Genomic DNA, 23,070 nt, shown 5'->3' with positions numbered 1-23,070 from the left:
TGGTAAGGGGTACGCATCCTTGTGTGTGATACGGTTGATTTTCCGGTAATCTACACACATCCTCATGGTGTTGTCTTTCTTTTTGACTAAGACTAGTGGAGCTGCCCAGGGGCTACAGCTATCCCTGATCACCCCAGCCTCCTTCATGTCTCTAAGCATCCCCTTGGCGTGTTGGTAGTGTGCAGGGGGTACGGGTCGATACCTCTCTTTTATGGGAGGATGGTCTCCCGTGGGGATGTGGTGTTCTACCCCCTTGACTCGCCCGAAGTCTAACGGGTGTTTACTAAACACTCTCTCATACTCTTGAACCACCCGATAGACTCCCTGTTTCTGGTGTGAGGGAGTGGAGTCAGTACCCAAATGTAGTTGCTGACACCAGTCCTCCATTGTTTTCTTAGAGCCGTTACCTTCCTCCGGGTGAGATGGAGGCAAGGGTTCCACAGATTGTATAGCATTTTGGTTAATGGTATATAATTTGGCTAGCGTGGCATACCGGGGCAGGTACACTTCCCTCTTCCCGATATTGATTATGCGAACGGGCACCCTCCCATGGCGTACATTAACCACCCCCCGTGCTGTCAAGATGGTGGGCCTACTGTCTGAGTAAACTGGTTCTACCATTGCCTGGTAATCTCTACCTCTCAGACCAATAGCTGCCCGGCACCAAATCATCATTTCACTTTTTGGGGGCATGGCAATAGGGAAAGGGTCACACATTCTCACGCTACCAATCTCACCGCCGGAGAGTTCCACCTGTTGCCGTCGCATCAGTGCCCAAATCTCTTTTTGGAGCACTCGCTGCTCGCCGGAGCTGGCGTTCTTGGCAACCTGCTGTAAAAGGAAAATCACCTCTGCAAGACAATTTTCAATTACATTAGTTCCTAGAGTTATCTTTGGGTGACTCTCGTGTTTGTCAATGTCTACAATGATCAGTCCCTGTGCTGCCAGTTCAACTCTACCGATTTTAATGGTCACCTCTTTAAATCCAATCTGTGGCACGGGCTGACCATTGCTGGCGATGATACTCAAGTCGTCGTCAGGGTAGCGGGTGATATCCGAGTCATTCCAGTACTGCTTGAAGAGCACGTACGGGATGGTGGTGACCTGTGACCCGGTGTCCAGTAGGGCACTCATAGGAATGCCATCCAGTACCACGGGTAAGACTGGACGTCCTCCCACATATTTGTCGCGCCAGTTCGATGGGCCTGGTGATCTTTTTCCTGGGGGTTGGCCCTCTACCCCAGGTTGTGCCAGTTTAAAGGACAGTACCTTGCCATATGTCCGGGTTGATTGCAGCGGCGGCAGATGGGTCGTCCGTCCTCGTTGTATCGGTCGCTGGGTCTTCCTCTGGCCGGTGGGGTCCTCCTTGGTCGACGCCACGGGATGTCCTCCGGTCCGGATGCCAGCTGGATCTTCCCTGGAGTGGAAACCTGTAAAGACTGCACAGTTCGGGTTAGCGCAGCAACGCTTTTAGCTAGCTCTTGGACCTGATGGTGCAGGTCTGGAGCCGGGTCATTGTTCAAAGCCTGCGCATCAGCTCCCACAGGCCCTGCCGACAAGGGCGCCGCCTCCTGGTGGTAAGTGGTAGTGGGGCGTCTGGGGGTCACAACGCCACTTGGTGCCGGTTCTCGAAGCACCCGGATGGCTCTGTCCTTGAACTGTGCAAAGCCCAGATGAGGGTCCTGTAAGGCCATTGCCCGCAACTGGGTTCGGTGGGCATTGCAATATAAACCCTCTATAAATTGTTCAGTCAACAGCCTGTCCTCGTCTCCCACGCCGTCAGGGTCGGTCTGCTTAATGGCTCTCAGGGCCTCTTGTAGGTTCAGGGCATAGTCCCTTATACTCTCATGTGCCCGCTGTTTGCACCCGTAGAATCTAAGCTTGATCTCGGCTGAGGTGCGGGTATCAAAGGTGTCCCTCAGCCGGGTTAGTATCCCTGCGACAGTCCTCCCCCCAGGTGGCCAGGACTTTACCTCCCTTCGGGCTGCCCCAGTTAATTGGGCCACCAGGATGCTCACTTTTTGCTCTTCTGTGAGGGGGTACACCTGGAAGAGGCTATCCAGCTTTTCTCTAAAGTCATGCAGGGTATGTGACTCCCCTGAGTACTGGGGTAGCCAGGCCGCTCCCGGGATATAGGGCATGGTGAAAGGCATGACTGCAGCAGCGGTGGCGCTGGCGGGGGTTGAGGCAGTGAAGCTCTCCTCCGTATCCGACATCCTCCTCCCCCCTAGTGGACCGTGGCCTACCTTGCGATGATCCTCTTCCGTAGGCCGCGGCTCCGCAGTAGATCGTCAGGGTTGAGGACCTTCCGTCGCGCTCCTGTGACGTCGGCGTCTGCTGGGCTCCTTCCAGGACCTTACGCGACGTCCGGACGTGAGGCGGGGCTTCAGTTCTCGCGCACTTTCGGAGTCCACGCCCCTCTTCTTCCCGCGCGACGTCTTCAAGATGGCGTCCAACGGCGGGAAAACTCCACGGAAGGCGGGAAGAAGGCTGGAAATGGCGCCGGATGGCGGGAATCTTCACCGATGGCGGGAAGAAGGCTGAAGATGGCGCCGGATGGCGGGAATCTTCACCACAGGTAAGTTTGAACAGTCTTTTTCAGGCACGCAGTACCCGGTGGTTGCGGGCACGAGATCCTGCCGACTACGCCAAAAGTTGACGCGACCCTGGGCCTGTGTCGCGCTGCGTTGCGCACGCGGGGGCTTACCCGGAGCCGGATCTGTTGAGGGTTGTAGTCTCGTGGCGGTGACCCGGTCCGTGCCCAGGGAGTCAAACTGAGCGGCGATGTATCAGCGGTAGATGTTGGACGACTACGCCACCCGTTGAGTACAGCTAAGGAGCTGCTGCTGCAGGGCAGACCGCTGAGGCCGGTGGTAGGATTGTGCAGCGTGATAGTATAACCCCCAACGGGAGGGGTATGGCCTCAGGGCAGCCGACGTGGATGATGGGGGTAGCAGGAACCACTCGGAGACGGTACGGTGTAGTTCAGGGTCTTTACTGGTGACAAAGATAGACCCTCCCGGAGTACTGGCTAGCGATTGGGGCCTGGTCAGTCCTTGAGCAGATGGGATCTCCCCTGGCCAGGCGGAGTTGTAGGCCTCCCAAACTAACTGTACTCTTCTGGCTACCTTGCTAGAGGCGGGTATAAGTAGCCCACGTCCCTCAGTGTACCGTGTGGTGCTCACCCGTATGGCCGGTGACTCGGGGCCTTCGGGTTTCTTGGCCAGAGGACCTGGAATCCCCTGCCTGACGGATTCTGCTGCTGGGTAGGAGTTAGTCCCCACAGCCTCGGACTCCGGGTCCGGTAAGAAATCTTCTCAGTCAGGGCGAGCTCTGCAGCTGCCAGCCCCTGACTCCTTGTAACACTGCTCCCACAGAGCTCCTGATGTTCTGTTCCTATATTTGCTTCTTTTCTCTGTCTCTGCTTCTTCTCTACTCCCTAACCCTGCCTCAGCCCTAGGGTTATATAGGGGAAGTTCTTCCCCTCCCAGGACTGGGCAGGAGGTGTGGCATGCATAGGATTCCTGACCAAGAGACCTCCCACCTGCTCTCAGACGTAATATCTCTATCACTGTGGCAACCAGACCCCTGGGGTGTCACATGTACACTGCCACAAACATGAACCTGATGTTAGGAGCATCAAAATTTCATGTGTGCCCCCAGACTCTGATGCTGGATGATGAGGCCCCAGGGTGACCCCCAAAACTGATGAGGAGCCTAGGAGCCATAAGGGTATGTTTTATGATCATATGTTAATAGTTCATGGGAATCTGTCAGCGTTTTTTGCTATGTATTTGTAGAGCATCATGATATAGGGCAAGAGATCCTGATTCCAATGATGTATCACTTACCGCTTGGTGTAGTTTTGATAGAATCCTTGTTTTATCTGTTGTAGATGTAGAAGTGGTTGTGTAGCACCCTGAGGATTCGGCTGCTACAGGGGTATTGCACCTCAACCAGAGGTGTGATATTCCACTCCCGGGTAAGGATGGAGTGTGGAACTGAGCTCAGAAAGCTGCATGCACTACACACATCCCATTTCCGAGGAGCAGACCAACGGTACTCCCACTTAGAAATGTGCAGGTACGACCGAGTCTGTTCCTGGCTGGAGTGGGAGGGGGGTGGTACATCCCAGTAGTGTAGGGGCAGATAGGGGGAGCAGCCTGGGTAAAGTTAGGAGCTCATTGGGTGCTGGTCACCTGAGCTCACACATAGAGGGAGTATTTAAGGTGGGCACCATCTAAGATCAGGGTCAGTCAGCCAGTCTTTGCAGAGAAGCCAGAGGAGAGGAAGAGAGCAGAAGAGCAGAGCAGCCCCAGCCCAAGAGTGAGAGAGGAGAGAAAGAAAGACCCAGAGGGGGAGACAGAAGGAACTCTGAGAACCCAAGTACAACCCTAGGGTGAAGAGTTGGCAACAGGGTACCGGATCCCAAACTGGTGGGGGCTAAAGCATACCTCAGCCAGAGACCGGAGGCCGTGGGCAGGATCTGCCACGGCCACCCACCACATCCACCCTGAAGGCAAACCACGAGTAGGGTCAGGGAACCCAAGGCCAAGGGTCTCCCAACAGAAGGCCCGAGGGAGCTGGACCTAGGTGGATCCCGGGTGGGGACGGCCAGAAGAAAGGACAAGAAGGAGGGCTCAGGGACACGCTCCGGACTTGCTTGGGGGTTGGCTGAATCCAGGACCTGGTGGATGCAGCACGGCTCGGGTGGTCACTCAAGGCCGGAGTGACCGGAATATCTGCAGTAAGTAAACACCCTGAACTGCACAACCCGACTCTGTCTTTAATTAACATCTACGCTGCACCACCACAACCCCCATCCTCTGCACCTGACCCCCTGAGGCCATACCCCTCCCGTTGGGGGTTATACTATCTAAAGCTGCACCAACACCATCAGCCTCAGCGGACCCTGCTGCAGCGGCGGCCGTAGTGACCGCAATCCAACGGGTGGCGTAGTCGACATAACGAACTTTGTAACATCTGTAGGACTGCCACATACTCTGAGCTTGACACCCTGGGCACGGACCGGGTCACAGCCACTCGGAGACTACAACCCCCATCTGATCCGGCTCCGGGTATTCCCCTAAAGAATATGGCCCAGGGGGCGCGTCAACTTTGGCGTAGTCGGCAGGATTACGTGCCCGCAACAACCGGGTACTGCGTGCCTGAAGAAAAGTTCACCGTTACCTCAAAAAGAAGTCTCCTGCCGGTTCCGGAGGGTCCCCGCCATCGGACTCCATCACAGATCGATTCCCGCCGGTTGTCCGCCATTAACAGCTTTTTCCCGCCATCTGCAGAGTTTCCCGCCACTGGGAGACGATTCCCGCCATTTCCAAAGGTTTCCCGCCTTGTCAGAGCGGACGCCATTATGGGCGTGCCAGAGGGTGGCAAGAGGCCACCTCCCATCGTGGGCCAGGACCGAAAATGGCGCCAAAAGTGGAAACCGCCCCCACCAACAGAGACTGTGATGCTAGAGGTGTCTGTCAGCGTGAAAGAACTGCCCCTGGAGCTGACAATCACCAAGTGGCCCCGGGACCGCCCTCGAAGTGGGAGGACTGAGAACAAGAGAACAAAGATGGGTGTCGCCTGGAGCAGTCTGGAGAGAGCGCACCCGGAGACAAGAAGCCTAGAGCTGAGTCCAGAAGAAGCTTACCCGGAGATGGAAGAAGAGCAGAGCAGCACCGGCCCGCTGGCCAGGAGCCTGCTGGAGACAACGAGAGGAGAGCAGAGCAGCACCGACCCGTTGGTCAGGAGCCTGCTAGAAGCAACGACCCCACTAGGCTTAGTGGAGGTCTTGGCACAGCTCCCCCGAGATCGGGAGTGTGCACAGACCGCGCTGGAGGGCCTCGCACGGAGGATGGCCCGGGTGCAGCGAGAGACGTTGGCGGAGTGGAGCCGTGAGATGGCCCAGCAGACAAGAACCAGTCAGCGGAGCACGCCACCCGAGACGAGGAGACAGACCGCCTCTGAGGATGGCGCGGGAGGACTGAAGGCCGGAGACGGCGCCGAGAAGGGAGCCGAACGAAAGGAGGCAGGTAAAGGGGACGTCTCTACCCCAAACCGGGAAACCGCGCACCTGCCCCAGCTCCCCGTCGCAGAGCCCAAAGTACCCCCTGCCGTGCCCGTAACCGCAGCGTCACCGCCACAGACTAGGCCTCAAACGGGAGCCGCGACCCCCGTGACGTCACACGTCTCGACCCCGAGCGTGACCAAGCAGGAAGTACCATCGGCCTGGTCGCAAGGCCTAGTACCCCCGGGCGCCGCAATACCAACAGCGCCCCCTACCTCCGCGGAGCCCCCGGCCTGGTCGCAGGGCCAAGTAGCCCAGGGCGCCGCCGTCCTTACGGTGCCCTTCACTTTCCAGGTGCCCCAGGCCTGGCCGCAAGGCCTGGGCAACCCGGGCGCCACCACCACCGCGCCCATAAAACCAAGAGTGCCGCATCTGGGAGAAGATCTGTTCGCCCAACATACGTGCCCGGATGGGCAGCCCTTTATATGGCCACCGGAGTTTCACCATCCCCGACTCCGGAAAGAGAGACCCCTAGACGAACCCCTGATTCCGGTTCCAAAGCCCGTAAAAAGGACCTCGCCCCCGCTAGAGGAGGCACAGTTTGAGTGGGACCCCACCGGAGAAGACCTCATGGGGTTCACTCAGGAGACCCGGGCAGCTGCAGCGGAGCGTGCAGAGTGCTGCCGGCAGCAACTCGAGGTCTTCGAGAGAGAGCGGAGAGAGAGGCGGGTCCGGGAACAACAAGCCCAAATAAAGAGCGCGGAGCAGAAGAGCCGGGCCAGGAGGAGTCCCCGTGCAGCTCATGGTCCCCCTTCCACCGGGACTGTGATCAAGTTCAATATGCAGCACGGGTGGGGCTTCATCCGAGATCACCGCACCCCAGGCGACGTCTTCGTGACAAGAAGAGACGTTGAGTCCCACCTACCGGAGGGACACAGAGGACGTGACCTGTATATAGGGGACGAGGTCACCTTCACCCGGCACAAGTGTGCCAAAGGACCTTACGCCCTCCATGTGCATCGCCTGACGGAGGAGGAGCTGCGGTGTGAGGAGGAGCAAGAGGACCCGGACGGGTCTGAAGCTAAAGTGAATCACAAAGAAAGAGCAGGAGGACGTCGTCGTTGAGTACAGCAGAGTACAAGCTGTATATAGTTGCCCATCGGGGCACAGTGAACTGTTGCTAATATAGTTCCCGTTGGGACCAGCGAATTGAACTGTTACCCGTATTTCCCTTAATCCCTCTGACCGAGGACTGAGAGCGGTCATCCCTATTCCCATTACCTGGCCGAGGACTGAGAGCGGCCATATCCCCTTGTATATAGTTGCGCTTCCTAAAGCGCCCCTACCGGTTTTATAGGAAGACCATTTTTCTAGAGAAACTGTTGCACTTTTCCCGGGCACACGTTGCACAGTGTCCGGAGGAGGAGCTAGAAGACGAGAATGTTATTTATGAAAAAAGTTTTATTGCTGATATATATGTTTTATATGTTTTTATTATGTTTATGTTTATGAAAAAATTGTATGTTTTGGTGTTTTATCTCTTACAGCCCGAGGACGTGCTGTGATTTACCAGGGGGGAATGTAGCACCCTGAGGATTCGGCTGCTACAGGGGTATTGCACCTCAACCAGAGGTGTGATATTCCACTCCCGGGTAAGGATGGAGTGTGGAACTGAGCTCAGAAAGCTGCATGCACTACACACATCCCATTTCCGAGGAGCAGACCAACGGTACTCCCACTTAGAAATGTGCAGGTACGACCGAGTCTGTTCCTGGCTGGAGTGGGAGGGGGGTGGTACATCCCAGTAGTGTAGGGGCAGATAGGGGGAGCAGCCTGGGTAAAGTTAGGAGCTCATTGGGTGCTGGTCACCTGAGCTCACACATAGAGGGAGTATTTAAGGTGGGCACCATCTAAGATCAGGGTCAGTCAGCCAGTCTTTGCAGAGAAGCCAGAGGAGAGGAAGAGAGCAGAAGAGCAGAGCAGCCCCAGCCCAAGAGTGAGAGAGGAGAGAAAGAAAGACCCAGAGGGGGAGACAGAAGGAACTCTGAGAACCCAAGTACAACCCTAGGGTGAAGAGTTGGCAACAGGGTACCGGATCCCAAACTGGTGGGGGCTAAAGCATACCTCAGCCAGAGACCGGAGGCCGTGGGCAGGATCTGCCACGGCCACCCACCACATCCACCCTGAAGGCAAACCACGAGTAGGGTCAGGGAACCCAAGGCCAAGGGTCTCCCAACAGAAGGCCCGAGGGAGCTGGACCTAGGTGGATCCCGGGTGGGGACGGCCAGAAGAAAGGACAAGAAGGAGGGCTCAGGGACACGCTCCGGACTTGCTTGGGGGTTGGCTGAATCCAGGACCTGGTGGATGCAGCACGGCTCGGGTGGTCACTCAAGGCCGGAGTGACCGGAATATCTGCAGTAAGTAAACACCCTGAACTGCACAACCCGACTCTGTCTTTAATTAACATCTACGCTGCACCACCACAACCCCCATCCTCTGCACCTGACCCCCTGAGGCCATACCCCTCCCGTTGGGGGTTATACTATCTAAAGCTGCACCAACACCATCAGCCTCAGCGGACCCTGCTGCAGCGGCGGCCGTAGTGACCGCAATCCAACGGGTGGCGTAGTCGACATAACGAACTTTGTAACATCTGTAGGACTGCCACATACTCTGAGCTTGACACCCTGGGTACGGACCGGGTCACAGCCACTCGGAGACTACAACCCCCATCTGATCCGGCTCCGGGTATTCCCCTAAAGAATATGGCCCAGGGGGCGCGTCAACTTTGGCGTAGTCGGCAGGATTACGTGCCCGCAACAACCGGGTACTGCGTGCCTGAAGAAAAGTTCACCGTTACCTCAAAAAGAAGTCTCCTGCCGGTTCCGGAGGGTCCCCGCCATCGGACTCCATCACAGATCGATTCCCGCCGGTTGTCCGCCATTAACAGCTTTTTCCCGCCATCTGCAGAGTTTCCCGCCACTGGGAGACGATTCCCGCCATTTCCAAAGGTTTCCCGCCTTGTCAGAGCGGACGCCATTATGGGCGTGCCAGAGGGTGGCAAGAGGCCACCTCCCATCGTGGGCCAGGACCGAAAATGGCGCCAAAAGTGGAAACCGCCCCCACCAACAGAGACTGTGATGCTAGAGGTGTCTGTCAGCGTGAAAGAACTGCCCCTGGAGCTGACAATCACCAAGTGGCCCCGGGACCGCCCTCGAAGTGGGAGGACTGAGAACAAGAGAACAAAGATGGGTGTCGCCTGGAGCAGTCTGGAGAGAGCGCACCCGGAGACAAGAAGCCTAGAGCTGAGTCCAGAAGAAGCTTACCCGGAGATGGAAGAAGAGCAGAGCAGCACCGGCCCGCTGGCCAGGAGCCTGCTGGAGACAACGAGAGGAGAGCAGAGCAGCACCGACCCGTTGGTCAGGAGCCTGCTAGAAGCAACGACCCCACTAGGCTTAGTGGAGGTCTTGGCACAGCTCCCCCGAGATCGGGAGTGTGCACAGACCGCGCTGGAGGGCCTCGCACGGAGGATGGCCCGGGTGCAGCGAGAGACGTTGGCGGAGTGGAGCCGTGAGATGGCCCAGCAGACAAGAACCAGTCAGCGGAGCACGCCACCCGAGACGAGGAGACAGACCGCCTCTGAGGATGGCGCGGGAGGACTGAAGGCCGGAGACGGCGCCGAGAAGGGAGCCGAACGAAAGGAGGCAGGTAAAGGGGACGTCTCTACCCCAAACCGGGAAACCGCGCACCTGCCCCAGCTCCCCGTCGCAGAGCCCAAAGTACCCCCTGCCGTGCCCGTAACCGCAGCGTCACCGCCACAGACTAGGCCTCAAACGGGAGCCGCGACCCCTGTGACGTCACACGTCTCGACCCCGAGCGTGACCAAGCAGGAAGTACCATCGGCCTGGTCGCAAGGCCTAGTACCCCCGGGCGCCGCAATACCAACAGCGCCCCCTACCTCCGCGGAGCCCCCGGCCTGGTCGCAGGGCCAAGTAGCCCAGGGCGCCGCCGTCCTTACGGTGCCCTTCACTTTCCAGGTGCCCCAGGCCTGGCCGCAAGGCCTGGGCAACCCGGGCGCCACCACCACCGCGCCCATAAAACCAAGAGTGCCGCATCTGGGAGAAGATCTGTTCGCCCAACATACGTGCCCGGATGGGCAGCCCTTTATATGGCCACCGGAGTTTCACCATCCCCGACTCCGGAAAGAGAGACCCCTAGACGAACCCCTGATTCCGGTTCCAAAGCCCGTAAAAAGGACCTCGCCCCCGCTAGAGAAGGCACAGTTTGAGTGGGACCCCACCGGAGAAGACCTCATGGGGTTCACTCAGGAGACCCGGGCAGCTGCAGCGGAGCGTGCAGAGTGCTGCCGGCAGCAACTCGAGGTCTTCGAGAGAGAGCGGAGAGAGAGGTGGGTCCGGGAACAACAAGCCCAAATAAAGAGCGCGGAGCAGAAGAGCCGGGCCAGGAGGAGTCCCCGTGCAGCTCATGGTCCCCCTTCCACCGGGACTGTGATCAAGTTCAATATGCAGCACGGGTGGGGCTTCATCCGAGATCACCGCACCCCAGGCGACGTCTTCGTGACAAGAAGAGACGTTGAGTCCCACCTACCGGAGGGACACAGAGGACGTGACCTGTATATAGGGGACGAGGTCACCTTCACCCGGCACAAGTGTGCCAAAGGACCTTACGCCCTCCATGTGCATCGCCTGACGGAGGAGGAGCTGCGGTGTGAGGAGGAGCAAGAGGACCCGGACGGGTCTGAAGCTAAAGTGAATCACAAAGAAAGAGCAGGAGGACGTCGTCGTTGAGTACAGCAGAGTACAAGCTGTATATAGTTGCCCATCGGGGCACAGTGAACTGTTGCTAATATAGTCCCCGTTGGGACCAGCGAATTGAACTGTTACCCGTATTTCCCTTAATCCCTCTGACCGAGGACTGAGAGCGGTCATCCCTATTCCCATTACCTGGCCGAGGACTGAGAGCGGCCATATCCCCTTGTATATAGTTGCGCTTCCTAAAGCGCCCCTACCGGTTTTATAGGAAGACCATTTTTCTAGAGAAACTGTTGCACTTTTCCCGGGCACACGTTGCACAGTGTCTGGAGGAGGAGCTAGAAGACGAGAATGTTATTTATGAAAAAAGTTTTATTGCTGATATATATGTTTTATATGTTTTTATTATGTTTATGTTTATGAAAAAATTGTATGTTTTGGTGTTTTATCTCTTACAGCCCGAGGACGTGCTGTGATTTACCAGGGGGGAATGTAGCACCCTGAGGATTCGGCTGCTACAGGGGTATTGCACCTCAACCAGAGGTGTGATATTCCACTCCCGGGTAAGGATGGAGTGTGGAACTGAGCTCAGAAAGCTGCATGCACTACACACATCCCATTTCCGAGGAGCAGACCAACGGTACTCCCACTTAGAAATGTGCAGGTACGACCGAGTCTGTTCCTGGCTGGAGTGGGAGGGGGGTGGTACATCCCAGTAGTGTAGGGGCAGATAGGGGGAGCAGCCTGGGTAAAGTTAGGAGCTCATTGGGTGCTGGTCACCTGAGCTCACACATAGAGGGAGTATTTAAGGTGGGCACCATCTAAGATCAGGGTCAGTCAGCCAGTCTTTGCAGAGAAGCCAGAGGAGAGGAAGAGAGCAGAAGAGCAGAGCAGCCCCAGCCCAAGAGTGAGAGAGGAGAGAAAGAAAGACCCAGAGGGGGAGACAGAAGGAACTCTGAGAACCCAAGTACAACCCTAGGGTGAAGAGTTGGCAACAGGGTACCGGATCCCAAACTGGTGGGGGCTAAAGCATACCTCAGCCAGAGACCGGAGGCCGTGGGCAGGATCTGCCACGGCCACCCACCACATCCACCCTGAAGGCAAACCACGAGTAGGGTCAGGGAACCCAAGGCCAAGGGTCTCCCAACAGAAGGCCCGAGGGAGCTGGACCTAGGTGGATCCCTGGTGGGGACGGCCAGAAGAAAGGACAAGAAGGAGGGCTCAGGGACACGCTCCGGACTTGCTTGGGGGTTGGCTGAATCCAGGACCTGGTGGACGCAGCACGGCTCGGGTGGTCACTCAAGGCCGGAGTGACCGGAATATCTGCAGTAAGTAAACACCCTGAACTGCACAACCCGACTCTGTCTTTAATTAACATCTACGCTGCACCACCACAACCCCCATCCTCTGCACCTGACCCCCTGAGGCCATACCCCTCCCGTTGGGGGTTATACTATCTAAAGCTGCACCAACACCATCAGCCTCAGCGGACCCTGCTGCAGCGGCGGCCGTAGTGACCGCAATCCAACGGGTGGCGTAGTCAACATAACGAACTTTGTAACATCTGTAGGACTGCCACATACTCTGAGCTTGACACCCTGGGCACGGACCGGGTCACAGCCACTCGGAGACTACAACCCCCATCTGATCCGGCTCCGGGTATTCCCCTAAAGAATATGGCCCAGGGGGCGCGTCAGTTGTAATGCTAAGCTGTGCATAACCTCCCCCACATTCTAGTGTGCACTGTACATTGTCAGCTAGCTGCCAATCAGTGAAGGGGGCGGGGTTACACAGATTAGCTTGACTTGCCTGCACGAGACATGTAGTCCTTCTGACAAACAACTGTTTATGCTGAAACTACAGCACACAGCCTAGTAAGTGACACATCCTTGGAATCAGGCTCTCTTCCCCTATATTATGCTGCTTTCAGATTAAATAGCAAAATCCTGCTGACAGATTCCCTTTAAGGGGTGCAAAATATTTGCCTTGCCCCCAGCTCCTCACACTATGCATGGGAGATATGACAGAGGCGCTTTCAGGGGCAGTAGAGTTATCATGGCCCCATCTTAACAATTGGGCTATGTTCACACATCATATTTTTTCAGCATTTTTTGATGCGTTTTTTTATGCAAATTTTCAGCTGCATTTTACAGTACCAGCAAAGTCTATGAGATTCCAGAAATCCCATGCACACATGATGTTTTTTTTTTGTTAAGGATTTTGTGCTTTGCATGTTTTTTTTCAAGATAGAGCATGTCAATTTTTTCAGCGTTTTTTCAGCATTTTTTCACCCATTGGAAGTAATGGGTGCTGAAAAAACGCAGGTGTCAAGTTTTCAGCGTTTTTTCTGCGTTTTTTTGTGCCTAAACCAGAATGAGATTTTTTTTTTCACTGAACTTTATGCACATGCATAACAGAGACAAAATGACAGTGAAAAAATACTGAAAAAACACACCAAAAAAAAGGAAAAAAGGCAAGATAACAGCAACAAAAATCCTGAACAACCTCCTGGCAAGAGATCAGGTTTTGCTGCAGTAAATGAATGTAGAAAAAACCATGATGTGTGAACATAGCCTAAATCATTGGGGCATCAGCCTGATTGATAACATGGTGTTTGCATTGTTATCAGAGCATACTGAGCTCAGAAAAATAATTGATACTGAGCCTATAAAAAGTCACAAAGGCCATAACAATAGTAAATTCAGGGTCCATCACTGCCACATAGTGATTATAATGTCTGATATACTTTTTCTTATGAAAACATAGGGAATAGTAGGGGGGCTCCATCACTGTCTAATGCAGGGTCTCCAATCTATCATGTACTATCCCTGCACGGATATGGCCCATGGTTATAATTATATGAACTCTGTATACTAATATAATAAAGCTGGAAAAGACATAACACAGAGTCCCATCTTTTACAGCAAGTGCAGAGCATGGCTGAAATCTGGGAAATCCCTCTAAGTACGCTCCACGGCATGAAACGCGGCAGCTCCATCAACTGCCTAGTAACAATGCGAGTGGCTACAGACAGAGACACGTAATTGGTGATTATCGCATAGGACGGTAACCTACATTGCACTTCTCTGCCTCCTCTGTCTCTAGGCAATTCCCGTCACTAATGGATTTTATCCTTTGTTTTGCAGATCAGTGGCAGAGAGCGTCTAATCAATAATCCCCTTAGCCGGCTAATTCTCCTCCTTGTTTCTATGCTCTCCTTCTCCTCCTCCGCCAGACGCCAGCGCTGTTTACATCTCCGGTTCCCAGGCTTTTCCTATCTTACCTTTCTGTGCTATTTCTGGTGCAGTAATTCACAAAGACAAAAAAATATACACCAAAAAGAAAAAGATTGCTTCATTTACAGTGGTGCGAAGGAGTGTTTGCCGGCACGTCACATCAAACTATTTTAAGATGTAATATTTATAGTCATCGGGCATAATGGTGACAGCATGGCGCTGGCACACGGTGTTTCCGTCCTCTCCCTCTTAGTGCCTATCTGTTATTGTTACTGAATTTTTCATGATTTTTTATAAAAAATGCACAGAGATGGAAAAAGCACACTTCTACGTGAATCACCGAAAAAGTGAAAAACTTATATTGAGTCTTAAAAAGTAGCCGTCGTTTTAATTTTTCATTCCTAAATCGATAGTACACATGAGAATAACCAACTTTGTAATATATCTTATCAGAGAAACCCGCTTTTTTCTACTCCTGGACAAATTGGAACAGAGGGAACGTTGTACTTTTCTAAATATCTTAGAATCTTGAGTATATATAAAAAAAGTGACAATGAATATGGGGTCCAGTGACCCAAGGAGGTAAAATAAATTATATGGATCAAATAGCCAGCCGAAAGTATGTACAAAATATTACAGAAAGGAGACAACGGCCATAAGGATAGTACCACCCCCAGAAGAAGGCAGACCGTCGAAACATGCGTTTGGGTGAACATCATCTCGGCAGGAATGGGTATGTGCATACCTTCATACACTCACTATATACCAGCTATGATTTCTTTTGACTAGGGCTCCAATCATCTTGTGCCACACATGCTCTACTAATATACCATATTAACACCCATGCGACCAGTTATAGTGCTCTGTCATTTCTTACATTCAGTGAGCTCTCAAACATTCCTATACCTAATTATTGTACATATTTTTTTATCAGAAATGGAGACCAGGATCAGAGTTGTCTTCTGTTGCCACAATTGAATCAAGGATGGGGTCTTTTTAATTGCTTCAATGAGCATTTGTTTAGAAATAAAGCATTATTAAAATATTAGTGTACACAATGCGTTTCGGCTGCTTACAGCCTTCATCAGGTGTATCATATATTTTTTAAATCTGTCTGTTTCCCACTGACCTAATTTACTGGTCACCTAAAGTATATACATTTTTAATATTTTTGGCTTTATTGATGGGCGTATGGCCACTGTCTCCTTTCTCCTGATATTTGACTGTTAGTTTTTGGGTAAAATCTGTCTTCTGTGAAAAATGACAATTGGTGCTCACATGATTCTATAGAGGCAGCCATAGTTCTCCTGAAACGACGGGTACACTTTAAGACCCAGGTGAGGCTGTGACTTATAGCCATGATATGGGTCAAAAATGTATTATGTTCTCCATGGAAGTGGCCTTTGTTTGTACTTGATTTCAGTCATTGTAGTATACATTAATACAAAATAAGTAACAATGACGTAGAGAAGTTTAAGATTTTTATTCCACTTATTTCTTTAATGAGGCTGCATTCATATCCTATGATAATTGCTCACCAAATGACACTTTACCATTAATTTAGGGAAAACCACCAAAGAGTTACAAGTACCACTGTTTATTATGTATTTCTTTGTATTTCTTGTGGAGGGTATAAAAAATAATAAACCTACATTATATGTAGAAAAGTATTGGTACACACAACTTCACCAACATGCTGTAATTCGATGCCATTATTCCAACAATCCCATTCATGAAATGTCTTCCATCTTTGTAGGAACAGATTGGGGAAGGCCCTTTTCTGTTCCCTGTGACTGTGCCCCAGTAGCACATGGTCCATAAAGTCATGGTTGGGGGAGTTTAGTGTAGAAGAACTTGGTTGGCCGCCCAGACCCCTGACCTCAACACCATTGAACACTTTTGGGATGAACTAGACGAAGACCTTTGGGAGATTGAGAGTTCTGCCCTCTCATCCATGTTTGGGCAAAAATTCCCACAGACACATAGATTTAGAATGGGATGTCGTAAGTGTCCCATGTGTAGGTGTCCCAGTACATTTTTCTTAAATATTCCATTATCAAGTGTGAATTTTAATATTGAAAAGTATAAGCGATTAGTTACCACATCCACTCAGCCACAAAGTGGCCGACTTAGTGTTACAGAGCGGGGTCATTGAGTGCTTAGGAGCAGAGGGCATAAAAGTCGCCAATGCTCTGCTGACTAAATAACTGCAGGGTCTAAACCTCCTCAGCATATCAGCTCAAAACTTGTGAGCCGGGAGCTTTATGACATGGCCGAGCTGCTGCATGCAAGCCTTACATCACCAAGCACAATGCCAGCCATCAGATGGAGTAGTGTAAAGCATCCACCACTGGACTCTGGAGAAGTGGGATCATGCTCTATGGCTTCTCTATCTGGGATATGATGGACAAGTCTGGATTTGGTCAATGGAAGAACATTACCTGCCGGACAACATTCTGCCAGCTGTAGAGTTTGGTGGATGAGCGGTAATACTATGTGGTTGGCCTAGTCTCCTTAGTTCTAGTGAAGGGAAATCTTGACGCTTCAGCAAAGCAAGACATTTTGGACAGTTGTTTGCTTCTAACTTTGAGGGAACAGACTGGGGAAAGCCCTTTTCTATTCCCCATGATTGTGCCCCAGTGCACAAAGCAAGGTCAATAAAGTCATGGCTGTAGTACTTTGGTGTAGAAGAACTTTGTTGGATGCACAGAGCCCTGACCTTAACATAATTGAACACCTTTGGGATGAACTAGATGGAGACCTTTGGGAGATTGCGGGTCCGGCCCTAAGCCTTTGTTTTTTCAAGTTGAATAACCCCAAGTTTCATAACCGGTCTTGATATTGCAGTCCATGCATTCCCTTAATAACCTTGGCTGCTTTTCTCTGCACCCGCTCTACTTCAGCTATGTCCTCCATATACACTGGAGACCAATGCTGTACAGAGTATTCTAGGTGACTTGTATTTGACATAATTGATGCTTAAACCAAGCTCTGCAGTTTCTTCTACTGTTCCTGGTTGAGTTGGGGTTCGTAAGCACAAGAACCTGTAGTACTGCCTGTACTATATACAGTATGAATTCCGTGCATTTGGATTACAGTTGTGTAGCTGATCTATAGAGTCATTTTCACATTATAGAGATGGACACCTCAAGAGAATGTGACAGACTCCATTATAAGGCCTTGAGGTCCATGGGGTACTTCTTGTATCCATCCTACAGCAGACACGCAGAGCACTGTGGTTTTTGCTATGTGAACAGAGCTCAAACCATCCCTTTATGACCCATTGTCCTTAATTGCCTCATATAGAGAAATACTTTAAAGGGAACCTATCACATGATTCATGCTGCCCAAACCAAGGGCGACATGAATCTGAGACCAGTTTAACCACTTCGCGCCAGAGCCTGTTTTTGCCTTCGTGACCGGGCCAATTTTTTCAATTCTGACCACTGTCACTTTATGAGGTAATTACTCTGGAACGCTTCAACGGATCCCCCTGATTTTGAGATTGTTTTTTTGTGACATATTGTACTTCATGATAGTGGTAAAATTTCTTTGATATCACTTGCGTTTGATTGTGAAAAAATCGGAAATTTGGCGAAAATTTTGAAAATTTTGCAATTTTCAAACTTTGAATTTTCATGCCCTTTAATCAGAGAGATATATCACACAAAATAGTTAATAAATAACATTGCCCACATGTCTACTTCACATCAGCACAATTTTGGAACCAAAATTTTTTTTTGTTAGGAAGCTATAAGGGTTAAAAGTTGACCAGCGATTTCTCATTTTTACAACAAAATTTACAAAAACATTTTTTTTAGGGACCACATCTTATTTGAAGTGACTTTGAGGAGCCTTTATGACAGAAAATACCCAAAAGTGATACCATTCTAAAAACTGCACCCCTCAAGGTGCTCAAAACCACATTCAAGAAGTTTATTAACCCTTCAGGTGCTTCACAGGAATTTTTGGAATGTGGAAGAAAACAATGAACATTTAACTTTTTTTCACAAAACTGCTACTTTAACCTCAAATTTTTAATTTTCACAAGGGCAGCCAGAAAAAATGGACCCCAAAATGTGTTGTGCAATTTCTCCTGAGCACGCTGATACCCCATATGTGGTGCAAAGCCACTGTTTGGGCGCACGGCATGGCTTGGAAGGTAAGGAGCGCCATTTGACTTTTGGAATGGAAATTTGACTGGAATGGATAGCGGACGCCATGTTGCATTTGGAGAGCCCCTGAGGTGCCTAAACATAGGAAACCCCCAACAAGTGACCCCATTTTGGAAACTAGACCCCTCAAGGAACTTATCTAGATGTGTGGTGAGCACCTTGAACCCCCAGGGGCTTCACAGAATTTTATAATGTTGAAGTGTGAAAATAAAAAAACACATTTTTAACACAAAACTGCTACTTTAGCCTCAAATTTTTAATTTTCACAAGGGCAGCCAGAAAAAATGGACCCCAAAATGTGTTGTGCAATTTCTCCTGAGCACGCTGATACCCCATATGTGGTGCAAAGCCACTGTTTGGGCGCACGGCATGGCTTGGAAGGTAAGGAGCGCCATTTGACTTTTGGAATGGAAATTTGACTGGAATGGATAGCGGACGCCATGTTGCATTTGGAGAGCCCCTGAGGTGCCTAAACAGAGGAAACCCCCAACAAGTGACCCCATTTTGGAAACTAGACCCCTCAAGGAACTTATCTAGATGTGTGGTGAGCACCTTGAACCCCCAGGGGCTTCACAGAATTTTATAATGTTGAAGTGTGAAAATAAAAAAACACATTTTTAACACAAAACTGCTACTTTAGCCTCAAATTTTTAATTTTCACAAGGGCAGCCAGAAAAAATGGACCCCAAAATGTGTTGTGGAATTTCTCCTGAGCACGCTGATACCCCATATGTGGTGCAAAGCCACTGTTTGGGCGCACGACATGGCTTGGAAGGTAAAGAGCGCCATTTGACTTTTGGAATGGAAATTTGACTGGAATGGATAGCGGACGCCATGTTGCATTTGGAGAGCCCCTGAGGTGCCTAAACAGAGGAAACCCCCAACAAGTGACCCCATTTTGGAAACTAGACCCCTCAAGGAACTTATCTAGATGTGTGGTGAGCACCTTGAACCCCCAGGGGCTTCACAGAATTTTATAATGTTGAAGTGTGAAAATAAAAAAACACATTTTTAACACAAAACTGCTACTTTAGCCTCAAATTTTTAATTTTCACAAGGGCAGCCAGAAAAAATGGACCCCAAAATGTGTTGTGCAATTTCTCCTGAGCACGCTGATACCCCATATGTGGTGCAAAGCCACTGTTTGGGCGCACGGCATGGCTTGGAAGGTAAGGAGTGCCATTTGACTTTTGGAATGGAAATTTGACTGGAATGGACAGCGGACGCCATGTTGCATTTGGAGAGCCCCTGAGGTGCCTAAACAGAGGAAACCCCAACAAGTGACCGAATTTTACAATCTACTCCTCTGTATAAATTAATCTAGTGGTGGGAAAATAAGTAGATAGGTAAATGGTCACTAAACCCATAGATGAATTCCCACAGAGGTGTCATTTCTATAATGGGGTCACTTCAGGGGGGATTATGCTGTTCTGGCACTTTTCAGAGTACCAGAGCTAAAGAATCCCCCCTGAAGTGACCCCATTTTGGAAATGAAACCCCTCTGGGAATTCATCTATGGGTTTAGTGACCATTTTAACTCAATGGATGATTTCCAGAAACAAGCACGCAATGGAAGGTTTAGATTCTGGAGAACCCCCCCCTGGAAATTAAGTGAGCTCTACTCGAATGTGTCATTCACTAAATGAACCAAATGTTTGAATGACAAATTGGGATACATTTTTACAGTTTAAAAACGTGGTTCTGTGTGGAAGATTTTAAAGCAGTCAGTGACGCATAAGGCTGGCAATGATGGGCATTGTGGGCAATAGTAGCGGGTATCACGCCTCATTCCTCTCTTAGTACATACACGACATCTTTTCTGGGGGTTCCTTCTTGTTTCCGTTGCTGGAATAAGTGCAATAAAATGTCGCTCAGTGAGTCTTTTCACATCCTCAAATTCTAATGGATGAGCGGGGCTAACACTTTGAAAGACAAGATTTTCAATTACCTTTTCTTGATAATCAAGAAAAGGATCTAAATTTCCTGCTTTTTTGTACAACACAAAAGAATTGTATGTGGCCACCTGAAACAAATAAATAACCAACTTTTTATACCAGGTATAGGACTTTCTTGATACCTGGTATGGCTGTAGAACCTGGTCTGCAAGGTCCACACCCCCCATGTGTTTGTTGTAGTCAATGACTGACACAGGTTTTTGCTTCAGAGTGGTGGATCCTAGTTCTACAGTGGCCCTTGTGGCATCTGTGTGGATCGAGCTGAGGACAAAAATATCCCTCTTATCCCTATATTTCAGGGCAAGCAGCTCTCCGTTGCGTACAGCCCCTGACTGCCCCTTTTGAAACTTTTGGTTGACCAATGGTTGTGGAAAGCCCTGACGGTTTTTACGGATGGTCCCACAAGCCCCGATGTTGTGTTCAACCAGACTTTTAAATAGGGGTATGCTGGTGTAATAATTGTCCACATATAGATTGTAGCCTTTTTGAAAAAATGGACTTATCAGCTCCCAAACAATTTTTCCAGATGTCCCCAGATAAGTAGGGCATCCTGGTGGGTTTAGTTGGCTATCTTTCCCCTCATATATGCGAAAAGCGGATGTGTATCCGGTTGAACTTTCGCACATTTTATAGAGCTTTATTCCAAACCTTGCCCTTTTAGATGGGATAAATTGCTTGAGGTGCAGTCTTCCTTTGAATTTTACAAGGGACTCGTCTATAGAAATATTTTGTGTTGGGGTGTAGAGGCTTAAGAATTTTTCTGACAAATTTTCAATGATGGGTCTAATTTTATATAACCTGTCATGTTCTGGGGCATTTCTGGGCAGGCATTGACTATTGTCGTTAAAATGCCAAAACCGCATGAGCATTTCATAACGGGTCCTAGGCAGAATGACTGAAAACATAGGGGTGGCTTGAACAGGGTGGTTGGACCAGTAGGATCGAATGCTCGGTTTTTTAACAAGCCCCATGGCAAATGTAAGTCCTAAAAATTTTTTTATTTCCGGGACATTAGTTGGTGTCCATAAATTTGCCCTAGCATAGTAAGATCGGGGATTCTGGCTTATGAATTGGGATACGTATAAATTTGTTTGCACGACAATATGCTCTAGCAAGCTGTCTGTAAAAAACAAATTAAAAAAATGAATTGGTCCAAAATCTTCCACCTCCACATTTATACCAGGAATGGCGTTGAAATCGGGGCTGAATGGAGCAGCCGAATCTGAAGCCTCCCATCTGGGAAATGCTAGATCATGTGGCAACGCCCCTTGTACACTGGCGTGCGCCAATTCACTAGTAGCAGGGACAGCGCTTGTACTGGGCAGTGTTCCCTGATTTGGAGACGTTTCTCCAGTAGCGCTATTTGCCCCTATTGCTGTACTGGTCCTTGGGCTTGAGGATGGAACAGAATCACTGCTCATTTCTGGGCTCTCAGTGTCGCCGCTACTAAAGCCCTCAAAATCCACATCTCCATCTGAGATTGCACTGTCATCAGTGTCAGAACACAGCAGGGCATACACCTCCTCTGCGGTATAAGTCTGACGGGCCATTTTATTTTTATATTTTTTGACTGGACTGAACGGACCGGACTGAAAGGACGGGACCGGACTGGACTGACCGGACTGATCTGACAGGACTGACTGACTGATGTGACAGGACTGACTGACTGATCTGACAGGACTGACTTACTGACAGATCTGACAGGACTGACTGACTGACAGATCTGACTGACTGACAGATCTGACAGGACTGACTGACTGACAGATCTGACAGGACTGACAGATCTGACAGGACTGACTGACAGATCTGACTGACTGACAGATCTGACAGGACTGACTGACTGGACTGATCTGACAGGACTGACAGATCTGACAGGACTGACTGACTGACAGATCTGACAGGACTGACTGACTGACAGATCTGACAGGACTGTGACAGATCTGACAGGACTGACTGACTGACAGATCTGACAGGACTGACTGACTGACAGGACTGACTGACAGACCTGACAGGACTGACTGACTGACAGATCTGACAGGACTGACTGACAGATCTGACAGGACTGACTGACAGATCTGACAGGACTGACAGATCTGACTGACAGATCTGACAGGACTGACAGATCTGACTGGACTGATCTGACAGGACTGACTGACTGACAGATCTGACTGGACTGATCTGACAGGACTGACTGATCTGACAGACTCACTAACCCTAACTCTTACTTTCTTTTTTATTTTTTTTTTTACTTTCACAGTGGCAAGGCTGACAGCTCTTGTCACACTGTTTCTCCTCTGCTCTCTCACTGAGATCGGAGGAGAAACTGCATTTATCAGGCAGATCGCCCGGCAAAGTTTGTTGCTAAAACAAACTTCCCTGGTGATCTCTCTGATTGGCTGGTGTGACGCTGACATCATCGAGACCTGAGCCAATCAGGTCTCGATGATGTCAGAGGTCACAGCACTGGGATCCCCGCCGCTGACAGGTATGTGGGGGGTCCCGATCGCCGACCACCGGCTGTCCCTATCTTTTAAATGCCGCGATCGCTATGGATCGCGGCATCTAGAAGATAGGAACAGGTTAACATCATGGGGACCTGATCCAATCAGGTCCCCATGATGCCACATGTCAGAGCTATCGCTCTGAACCGGTACCGCAGCGCTAGCAGGACCCTGGGGGTCCTGAGTGCTGCGGGACCACCCACCGTTTTTAAACGTCGGCGCTGCACAGAGCCCAGGCAGCGCCGACGTTTATGTACAGTGGGCGGTCCTGAACCGGTTAAACATACATTGGTTGTAATGCAGGATCTTACGTTGCCCATGGTTCGGACATCATGAATCATGTGACAGGTTCCCTTTAAAGGGAATCTGTCTGCAGCTTTTTGCAATTAAATCGGAGAGCAGCATAATGTAGGGGCAG

Source organism: Phyllobates terribilis, unplaced genomic scaffold, assembly GCF_046119375.1.
Source record: "Phyllobates terribilis strain yellow unplaced genomic scaffold, ASM4611937v1 Scaffold_10__3_contigs__length_209671492, whole genome shotgun sequence".
In the NCBI taxonomy this organism is placed as follows: Eukaryota; Metazoa; Chordata; class Amphibia; order Anura; family Dendrobatidae; genus Phyllobates; species Phyllobates terribilis.
The sequence above is the reverse complement of the archived record's forward strand: the minus strand, read 5'-3'. Positions refer to the sequence as shown.